The sequence below is a fragment of the Chenopodium album genome, chromosome 21 (genome assembly GCF_948465745.1).
Source record: "Chenopodium album chromosome 21, dcCheAlbu1.1, whole genome shotgun sequence".
NCBI lineage: Eukaryota > Viridiplantae > Streptophyta > Magnoliopsida > Caryophyllales > Amaranthaceae > Chenopodium > Chenopodium album.
The window spans coordinates 24,987,501-24,999,376 of record NC_137854.1 but is presented as its reverse complement, the minus strand read 5'-3'; the positions used below and the strand labels follow the sequence as shown (position 1 = coordinate 24,999,376).

At 37.7% G+C, this 11,876-nt stretch overlaps 1 long non-coding RNA gene across 1 annotated transcript; it reads left to right on the top strand.

The window, feature by feature from the left end:
* The first annotated feature begins 1,225 nt into the window (after positions 1 to 1,225).
* Positions 1,226 to 4,221, top strand: LOC145603122 (uncharacterized). Its single transcript, XR_014104691.1, has 3 exons — positions 1,226 to 1,516; positions 3,640 to 3,722; positions 3,923 to 4,221. It is a non-coding gene; the product is annotated as an uncharacterized LOC145603122 (long non-coding RNA).
* Positions 4,222 to 11,876: the final 7,655 nt, after the last annotated feature.

Genomic DNA, 11,876 nt, shown 5'->3' with positions numbered 1-11,876 from the left:
ATTACGGGGCCTGGTGGCGAAAATTCTTTAGACCCTAGGGGATACATCTTAGGGTCATTTAATGACGTTTGGAACCATATATGACCCTTAAATGTTGCCATAAATGTCCGTGGTAGGCTTTAGGTTACGATATCGGTGCAAGTTTGGAATGCGTAAATTGAATGTTTAAAGGCATATTGGATGGTTCCACCCACTCAATTGGACTCCCGGAGGGTATTAGGACCCATGGTAAACATCTCGATAATTTTTATTTCCGGGGGAAAAAATTCCAAAATTGAAGGCTATAATCCACGCTTTTTGAGGAATTTTGAGGTTACGGGGCCGGGTGGCGAAAAGTCTAGAGACCCTATGGGATACATATTAGGGTCATATAGTAACGTATGGAACCAAATATGACCCTTATATGTTGCCATAAATGTCCGTGGTAGGCTTAAGGTCACGATATCGGAGCAAGTTTAGAACAGGAATATTGACTGTTTAAAGGCATATTGGATGGTTCCACCCACTCAATTGGACTCCAGGAGGGTATTAGGAACAATGGTAAACATCTCGGCAATTTTTATTTCCGGGCGAAAAAAGATCAAAAAATTCCAAAATTGAAGGCTATAATCCACGCTTTTTGAGGAATTGTGAGGTTACGGGGCCGGGTGGCGAAAAGTCAAGAGACCCTAGGGGATACATCTTAGGGTCATATAATGACGTTTAGAACCAAATATGACCCTTATATGTTGCCATAAATGTCCGTGGTAGGCTTGAGGTCACGATATCGGTACAAGTTTGGAATGGGTAAATTGACTGTTTAAAGGCATATTGGATGGTTCCACCCACTCAATTGGACTCTTGGAGGGTATTAGGAACCATGGTAAACATCTCGGCAATTTCTATTTCCGGGGGAAAAAAGGTCAAAAAATTCCAAAATTGAAGGCTATAATCCACGCTTTTTTAGGAATTTTGAGGTTACGGGGCCTGGTGGCGAAAAGTCTTGAGACCTTACACTAATACAAAATGAGTACTTTCTTGACGCTAAACCTTCGACGCTAGGTAAGTACTGTCATCGAGTAAATATACAATGTGTGTTTTCGCGACGCTTTTCAGAGTCAAAATTAATTTTCGACTGCAAAAAGCGTCGAGAAAAACTAGCATGTGCCCACACGTGAATAAAAAGCCCACGATTGCAGATTTAGGGAAATACGGAGTAATAAATTACTGAAGCTGAAGTGCTGAACATAAACACAAACCCTAACTATTTTCCTCTCTTTCTTTCAGTATACAAACCGAATGAACCATGGATTTGAAACTCAGATCTTTGTTCCTCACCGGGTTAATTTCGAATGAGGAGGTATTCAGTATCCGTTTCAAGTTCAAATGTTCAACTTTCTTTGAATTAATTTCGAATTGTAGTACATCAATTTCAAGTTTAGATCTTCGTCCCTCTCCGATCCAACTTTGAATTAATTCAGATACATCAATTTAAAATGCTGATCTTCGTTTCTCTCTGAATCGTTTTCACATTCAGGTATATCAATTTCAAAACCAGATCTCTGTCTAAATTGAAATCAGTTTTGTCCCTCTTTTTTAGATTCAATAGCTTATTTACAGTTTTGTGGATTTGTGGTGTCTTAGTTTCTTCGATTTTTATATGTTTATTGGTTTTCTTATGTTTGATATTACTAGAATTCTATAACTTTGTTTCCGTGAGAATACATTGCTAGAAATTAATGGAGCTTTTAATATGATAATGTAGTTGTATAGAAATAAATTGTGAGAGAAGTTGTATTAATTACCCAATTTTGATCTTGGTGGGAATAGTTATTTAGGATAAGAAATCGACTCAAGTTTCTCAAAGAGCAATATATTATACGAATAAGGTGTTGTAGTAGAGTTCTACCTACAAGTTCCTTTACTCAAATTATAAAAGTTCATTGTAGAAGATTTATATGTTCGATTAAATAAACTTGTTAATTGAATTAATATTAGATTTGATTTAATCAGCCGAGTTTTTGAAATTTTTGTAACTTATCTTAAAAGAAGGGACTTTGATGAGTTGGGCTGCTTATATCAGGAGTCAATGTGGCTCTATTTCATATGGTTGGTGATTTAGTACGTGTGCACTGATATAATAAAGGAATACTAAATTTCTATATGTTTGAAATTAGGATTGTGTGTGAACCGTCATCACTTTAATTGTCTATGCTATTGTTTTTACTAGTGCCCAATTGATAGCTAGGCTTATTCAAATTAATGGGGTAGAGTAGGTATACTTTGTTTCGTTTCCGCGAGAGGTGATTAGTTTGGCCGAATTCGATTGTACAGGGTTGATGTTCTAAATTAAATATTCTCACTGACCTTTTTATAGAGCTATTTCTCTAAATTAATTTAATTTTTGTAATGGTTTTGCTTTTGCTACATAAGTAGCTTGTTAAACTTAATAATTAATTAGGGAGTAGTAATATCTGGACAAGAGTTCGGTGAATGTCTACTAATCCATCATTTATATGTATGTACGACATGTTTAAGTTTGAAAATTTGACAAATATTACTTTTAGAATATGCCTTGAATTGATTTTTCATGCATGAGCGGTTTAACTGCAACGTGCCCCCTATGGTTGCTCCGAAGCTAGTGATATTTATTGTATTCTAACTACGGTTTTCTATTGAGCTATGCAATTTTCCGTCTTCTTTCAAAACTTTACAACCTATAGAGGCAATGATTGGGCATATTTGCATGTTGGTTATTTTTGTTAGTGACCTGACATCAATAATTAATTAGGTCTTTGCCTTTTTTATGTTTGTAGTTGTCTTTATTTGTATCCACTTCAACGTGTAATATGTTGTACATTCATTTTCAATTGATTTTGCATGTTTAATCTAGACTTCTAGCTTCTAGTTGAGATTTTTTTTTCCCCTATTTGTGTCAGTATTAATTGCCATAGAATAATATTCTAGCTAAGAAATGTGATATGCTCTTTTAATTTGTTTATGCTATTACTGTTGCATCATTAAGATAATGTTTACGATTTATTGTATTGAAATTAGAGTCGTTTTTCTGTTACGTGTATGGTATATAGTTGAACAACAAATTTGTTAGTGGACTCGATCAAGTCCCAAATTTTCTTTCTGGTTAGAATACTAAATATTAATTTGATCCAACTTTATAAATGGACTATATAAACACATCATATCCGAATTTTCTCGGAGCAATTATTTTCCCCCCTTTTCCACTTATCCCCAAGTTTCCTCTTTCATCATTTTTTTTTTATGTAAATGTGGCTTGCCATCTATTGTTCTTTCTGTTCAATTGTAGTATTTGGTCTTGCACAAAGGATTATTCTTTGGCCCATCTTTCTCTATCAATGTATTCCTAATCATGCATTATGTAGTATTGTGTGGAAAAATGTCATGTTATGCTTTATAGATGAGGCTGTTGTTACATAATTTGCCATTTTGTGATTAAATTTTAATGATTATAAATTAGTATTATTAGTTGTGGTACTCGTGTGGTCTTTTGTTAGAGGTGAGGCCTCCACTTTTATTAAGTAATTGTGGCTATGTGGTAAATTTCGTGTTCTGTCCATGGGGGCTTTTGTACTCTTTTTCTAATTTTGATACTTCATATGTAAAATCTTCAATATTTTGCAGGAAAATAATAGGAGTGAGTTGATAGACTAGATAAAGAAAGGGAGGCAGACTTTTTGAGCATGCTGAAAGGCTTTGTTAATCAGGTACATTCTTCAGCCTCTTTAAGTTACATTTATCTGAATGGTAATTGACAAATATTGTATGGGCTAGATTTAACCAATCGAGTATTAATTGCTAGTTGATCAGCTAATCCATACTTTTGAGGCAAACAAGTCATTAAGTAATTGAATGTTATATGAAATTGCGTGTATAGCCAGTGTTTATTCAAAAGTTCCTGCCGCAGGATCCGGAGAGTGGAATGAGCAGATTAAGGACCAGCTAAATGGGAGATTCCATTGAATATTGCAGCAATTATTGGTCACAATTTGAACTTTGCATTATGCCCTCTTGCAAGCATATTAAGGAGCAGCTAAATTGGAGATTGATTGAAGATTTCGTGAGAAGAAATGAGCAGATTTGTTCCTCTACAACTAGTCATTAATGAACTATAAATTGGCATATAATTTGTTGTAATAGAAAACTCATTACTATGAGATACTGTACATAAACTATAATATATTATATATGCAATAAAAAAAGTTTGGCCTAATACTTTGGTATATATTCATATTTTGTAATACTAAGCTTGTAATAATTTTTCAGTTTGAAACATGTTTTTCGAATTGGAATATATATATATATACATATATATATATATATATACATATATATATATACATACATATATATATATACATATATATATATATATACATATATATATTCTAGATATTTTTTGTGAATAATATGGACAGAAAAAGCGTTCCCAACATAGAAAATATAGACAGAAAAAAGCGTCGCAAAAATATCATATTGAAAATATTCTAGACACAATAAAGCGTCACCAATTTTATGATTCAGACACAAAAAAGCGTCGATAAAGTTGAGTAAGTGCGCCAACTACAGCCTATTTCGACGCTCCGTATAAAACTTTGGACATAATAAAGCGTCGATATTTGCGACGTTTTTTGTAGACGCATAAATTTTCTCGACTCACGTTTTCTTGACGCTTTTCTGAAGCGTCGAGAAGAAAGTTTTCGACGCTTTTTTACGTCGAAAAATAGCTATAAAAGCGTCTCAAAAGCACAGATTTTCTAGTAGTGTTAGGGGATACATCTTAGGGTCATATAATGACGTTTGGAACCATATATGACCCTTATATGTTTCCATAAATATCCGTGGTAGGTTTGAGGTCACGATATCGGTGCAAGTTTGGAACGGGTAAATTGACTGTTTAAAGGCATATTGGATGGTTCCACCCACTCAATTGGACTCCCGGAGGATATTAGGAACCATGGTAAATATCTCGGCAATTTTTATTTCCGAGCGAAAAAATTCCAAAATTGAAGGCTATAATCCACGCTTTTTGAGGAATTTTGTGGTTACGGGACCCGGTGGCGAAAAGTCTTGCGACCCTAGAGGATACATCTTATGGTCATATAATGACGTTTGGAGCCATATATGACCCATATATGTTGCCATAAATATCCGTGGTAGGCCTGAGGTCACGATATCGATGCAAGTTTGGAACGGGTAAATTGACTGTTTAAAGGCATATTGGATGGTTCCACCCACTCAATTGGACTCCCTGAGGGTATTAGGAACCATGGTAAACATCTCGGCAATTTTTATTTCCGGACGAAAAAAGGTCAAAAAATTCAAAAATTGAAAGCTATAATCCACGCTTTTTGAGGAATTTTGAGGTTACGGGGCACGGTGGCGAAAAGTCTTGAGACATTAGGGGATACATCTTAGGGTCATATAATAACAATTGGAACCATATATGACCCTTATATGATTCTATAAATGTCCGTGGTAGGTTTGAGTTCACGATATCGGTGCAAGTTTGGAACGGGTAAATTGACTATTTAAAGGCATATTAGATGGTTCCACCCACTCAATTGGACTCCCGGAGGGTATTAGGAACAATGGTAAACATCTCGGCAATTTTTATTTTCGGGCGAAAAAAGGTCAAAAAATTCATAAATTGAAGGCTATAATCCACACTTTTTGAGGAATTTTGAAGTTACAGGACCGGGTGGTGAAAAGTCTAGAGACCCTAGGTGATACATCTTAGGGTCATATAATGACGTTTGGAACCATATATGACCCATATATGTTTTCATAAATGTCCGTGGTAGGTTTGAGGTCACGATATCGGTGCAAGTTTGGAACAGGTAAATTGACTGTTTAAAGGCATATTGGATGGTTCCACCCACTCAATTAGACTCCCGGAGGGTATTAGGAACCATGGTAAACATCTCGGCAATTTTTATTTCCGGACGAAAAAAGGTCAAAAAATTCCAAAATTGAAGGCTATAATCCACGCTTTTTGAAGAATTTTGAGGTTACGGGGCACGGTGGCGAAAAGTCTTGAGACCTTAGGGGATACATCTTAGGGTCATATAATGACATTTGGAACCATATATGACCGTTATATGATTCTATAAATGTCCGTGGTAGGTTTGAGTTCACCATATCGGTGCAAGTTTGGAACGGGTAAATTGACTGTTTAAAGGCATATTGGATGGTTCCACCCACTCAATTGGACTCCCGGAGGATATTAGGAACCATGGTAAACATCTCGGCAATTTTTATTTCCAGGCGAAGTAAGGTCAAAAAATTCCAAAATTGAAGCCTATAATCCACACTTTTTGAGGAATTTTGAGGTTACGGGGCCTGGTGGCGAAAAGTCTTGAGACCCTAGGGGATACATCTTAGGGTCATATAATGACATTTGGAACCATATATGACCCTTATATGTTGCCATAAATGTCCGTGGAAGGCTTGAGGTTACAATATCGGTGGTAGTTTGGAATGGGTAAATTGACTGTTTAAAGGCATATTGGATGGTTCCACCCACTCAATTGGACTCCCGGAGGGTATTAGGAACCATGGTAAACATCTCGGCAATTTTTATTTCAGGACGAAACAAGGTCAAAAAATTCCAAAATTAAAGGCTATAATCCACGCTTTTTGAGGAATTTAGAGGTTACGGGCCCCGGTGGCGAAAAGTCTTGAGACCGTAGGGGATACATCTTAGGGTCATATAATGACGTTTGAAACCATATATAACCCTTATATTTTACCATAAATCTCCGTGGTAGGCTTGAGGACACGATATCGGTGCAAGTTCGGAACGGTAAATTGTTTGTTTAAAGGCATAATGAATGGTTCCACCCACTCAATTGGACTCCCGGAGGGTGTTAGGAACCATGGTAAACATCTCGGCAATTTTTATTTCCGGGCGAAAAAATTCAAAAATTGAAGGCTATAATCCACGCTTTTTTAGGAATTTTGAGGTTACGGGGCCCGGTGGCGAAAAGTCTTGAGACCTTAGGGGATACATCTTAAGGTCATATAATAACGTATGGAACCAAATATGACCCTTATATGTTGCCATAAATGTCCGTGGTAGGCTTGAGGTTACGATTTCGGTGCAAGTTTGGAACGGGTAAATTGACTGTTTAACGCCATATTGGATGGTTCCACCCACTCAATTGGACTCCCGGAGGATATTAGGAACCATGGTAAACATCTCGGCAATTTTAATTTCCGCGAGAAAAATGGTCAAAAAATTCCAAAATTGAAGGCTATAATCCAAGCTTTTTGAGGAATTTTGAGGTTACGAAGCCCGATGGCGAAATGTCTTGAGACCCTAGGGGATACATATTAGGGTCATATAATGACGTTTGGAACCATATATGACCTTTATATGTTGTCATAAATGTCCGTGGTAGGCTTGAGGTCACGATATCGGTGCAAGTTTGGAACGGGTAAATTGACTGTTTAAAGGCATATTGGATGGTTCCACTCAAACAATTGGACTCCCGAAGGGTTTTAGGAACCATGGTAAATATCTCGGTAATTTTTATTTCCGGGCGAAAAAAGATCAAAAAATTCCAAATTGAAGGCTATAAATCCACGCTTTTTGAGGAATTTTTAGGTTATGGGGCCCAGTGGCGAAAAGTCTTGAGACCCAAGGGGATACATCTTAGGGTCATATATTGACATTTGGAACCATATATGACCCTTATATGTTGCCATAAATGTCCGTGGTAGGCTTGAGGTCACGATGTCGGTGCAAGTTTGGAACGGGTAAATAGACTGTTTAAAGGCATATTGGATGGTTCCACCCTATCAATTGGACACCCGGAGGGTATTAGGAACCATGGTAATCATCTCGACAATTTTTATTTTAGGGTGAAAAATGGTCAAAAAATTCCAAAATTGAAGCCTATAATCCACGCTTTTTGTGGAATTTTGAGGTTACGAGGCCTGGTGGCGAAAAGTCTTGAGACCATAGGGGAAACATCTTAGGGTCATATAATGACGTTTGGAACCATATATGACCTTTATATGTTGCCATAAATGTCCGTGGTAGGCTTGAGGTCACGATGTCGGTGCAAGTTTGGAACGGGTAAATTGACTGTTTAAAGGCATATTGGATGGTTCCACCCACTCAATTGGACTCCCGGAGGGTGTTAGAAACCATGGTAAATATCACGGCAATTTTTATTTCCGGGCGAAAAAAGGTCAAAAAATTCCAAATTGAAGGCTATATAATCTACGCTTTTTGAGGAATTTTGAGGTTACGGGGCCCGGTGGCGAAAATTCTTGAGACCCTAGGGGATACATCATAGGGTCATATAATGACATTTGGAACCATATATGACCCTTATATATTGCCATATATGTCCGTGGTAGACTTGAAATCACGATGTATGTGCAAGTTTGGAACGGGTAAATAGATTGTTTAAAGGCATATTGGATGGTTCCACCCACTCAACTGGACTCCCGGAGGGTATGAGGAACCATGGTAAACATCTTGGCTATTTTTATTTCCGGGCGAAAAAGGGTCAAAAAATTCCAAAAATAAAAGCTATAATCCACGCTTTTTGTGGAATTTTGAGGTTACGGGGCCCGGTGGTGAAAAGTCTTGAGACCCATATATGACCCTTATATGTTGCCATAAATATCCATGGTAGGCTTGAGGTCACGATATCGGTGCAAGTTTAGAACGGGTAAATTGACAATTTTAAGGCATATTGGATGGTTCCACCCTCTCAATTGGACACCCGGAGGGTATTAGGAACCATGGTAATCATCTCAGAAATATTTATTTCAGGTCGAAAAAAGGTCAAAAAATTCCATAATTGAAGTCTATTATCCACGCTTTTTGAGGAATTTTGAGGTTATGGGGCCCGGTGGCAAAAAGTCTTGAGACCCTAGGGGATACATCTTAGGGTCATATAATGACGTTTGGAACCATATATGACCCTTATATGTTGCCATAAATGTCCGTGGTAGGCTTGAGATCACGATATCGGTGCAAGTTTTGAACAGGTAAATTGACTGTTTAAAGGCACATTTTGTATGGTTCCACCAACTCAATTGGACTCCCAGAGGGTATTAAAAACCATGGTAAACACCTCGGCAATTTTAATTTCCGGACGAAAAAAGGTCAAAAAATTCCAAAATTGAAGGCTATAATCCATGCTTTTTGAGGAATTTTGAGGTTACGGGGCCTGGTGTTGAAAAGTCTTGAGACCCTAGGGGATACATTTTAGGGTTATATAATAATGTTTGGAACCATATATGACCCTTATATGTTGCCATAAATGTTCGTGGTAGGCTTGAGGTCACGATATCAGTGTAAGTTTGGAATGGGTAAATTGACTGTTTAAAGGTATATTGGATGGTTCCACCCAGTCAATTGGACTTCCGGAGGGTATTAAAAATCATGGTAAACATCTCGGCAATTTTTATTTTCGGGCGAAAAAAGGTCAAAAAATTCCAAAATTGAAGGCTATAATCCTAGCTTTTTTAGGAATTTTGAGGTTATGGGGCCTGATGGCGAAAAGTCTTGAGACCCTAGGGGATACATCTTAGGGTCATATAATGACGTTTGGAACCTTATATGACCCTTATATGTTGCCATAAATGTCCGTGGTAAGGTTCTTGGCACGATATCGGTGCAAGTTTTGAACGGGTAAATTGACTGTTTAAAGGCATATTAGATGGTTCCACCCACTCAATTGGACTCATGGAGGGTATTAGGAACCATGGTAAACATCTCGGCAGTTTTTATTTCCGGTCGAAAAAAGGTCAAAAATTCAAAAATTGAAGGTCCACGCTTTTTGAGGAATTTTGAAGTTACGGGGCCCGGTGGCGAAAAGTGTTTAGACCCTATGGGATACATCTTAGGGTCATATAATGATGTTTGGAACCATATATGACCTTTATATATTGCCATAAATGTCCGTGTTAGGCTTGAGGTCATGATATCGGTGCAAGTTTGGAATGGGTAAATTGACTGTTTAAAGGCATATTGAATGGTTCCACCCACTCAGTTGGACTCCTGGAGGGTATTAGGAACTGTGGTAAACATCTCGGCAATTTTAATTTCCGGTCGAAAAAAGGTCAAAAAATTCCAAATTTGAAGGCTATAATCCACGTTTTTTGAGGAATTTTGAGGTTACGGGGCCCAGCGGTGAAAAGTCTTGAGACCATAGGGGATACATCTTAGGGTCATATAATGACGTTTGGAACCATATATGACCCTTATATGTTGCCATAAATGTCCGTGGTAGGCTTGAGGTCAAGATATCGGTGCAAGTTTAGAACGAATTAATTGACTGTTTAAAGGCATATAGGATGGTTCCACCCACTCAGTTGGAAACCTGGAGGGTATTAGGAACTGTGGTAAACATCTCGGCAATTTTTATTTACGGTCGAAGAAAAAAGTCAAAAAATTCAAAAATTGAAGGCTATAATCCACGTTTTTTGAGGAATTTCTAGGTTACGGGGCCCGGTGGTGAAAAGTCTTGAGACCCTAGGGGATACATCTTAGGGTCATATAATGACGTTTGGAACCATATATAACCCTTATATGTTACCATAAATGTCTGCGGTAGGCTTGAGGTCACGATATCGGTGCAAGTATTGAACGGGTAAATTGTCTGTTTAAAGGCATATTGGATGGTTCCACCCACTCAATTGGACTCCCGGAAGGTATTAGGAACGATAGTAAACATCTCGGCAATTTTTATTTTCCGGGCGAAAACAGGTTAAAAAATTCCAAAATTAAAGGCTATAATCCACGCTTTTTGATGAATTTTAAGGTTACGGAGCCCAGTGGCGAAAAGTCTTGAGATCCTAGGGGATACATCTTAGGGCTATATAATGAGGTTTGGAACCTTATATGACCCTTATATGTTTCCATAAATGTCCGTGGTAGGCTTGAGGTCACGATATCGGTGCAAGTTTGAACGGGTTAATTGACTGTTTAAAGGCTTATTGGATGGTTCCACCCACTGAGTTGGACTCCTGGAGGGTATTAGGAATTGTGGTAAATATCTCGGCAATTTTTATTTCTGGTCGAAAAAAAGTAAAAAAATTCCAAAATTGAAGGCTATAATCCACGCTTTTAGAGGAATTTTGAGGTTACGGGGCCCGATGGCGAAAAGTTTTGAGACCCTAGGGGATACATCTTAGGGTCATATAATGACGTTTGGAACCATATATGACCCTTATATGTTGCCATAAATGTCTGCGGTAGGCTTGAGGTCACGATATCGGTGCAAGTATTGAACGGGTAAATTGACTGTTTAAAGGCATATTGGATGGTTCCACCCACTTAATTGGACTCCCGGAAGGTATTAGGAACGATAGTAAACATCTCGGCAATATTTATTTTCCGGGCGAAAACAGGTTAAAAAATTCCAAAATTAAAGGCTATAATCCACGCTTTTTGATGAATTTTAAGGTTACGGGGCCCGGTGGCGAAAAGTTTTGAGATCCTAGGGGATACATCTTAGGGCTATATAATGAGGTTTGGAACCTTATATGACCCTTATATGTTTCCATAAATGTCCGTGGTAGGCGTGAGGTCACGATATCGGTGCAAGTTTTGAAGGAGTAAATTGATTGTTTAATGGCATATTGGATGGTTCTACCCACTCAATTGGACACCTGGAGGGTATTAGGAACCATGGTAAACATCTTGAAAATTTTTATTTCCAGGCGAAAAAAGGTCAAAAAAATTCAAAAGTTGAAAGGTATAATCCACGCTTTTTGAGGAATTTTAATGTTACAGGGCCCGGTGGCAAAAAGTCTTGAGACCCTAGGGGATACATCTTAGGGTCATATAATGACGTTTGGAACCATATATGACCCTTATATGTTTCCATAAATGT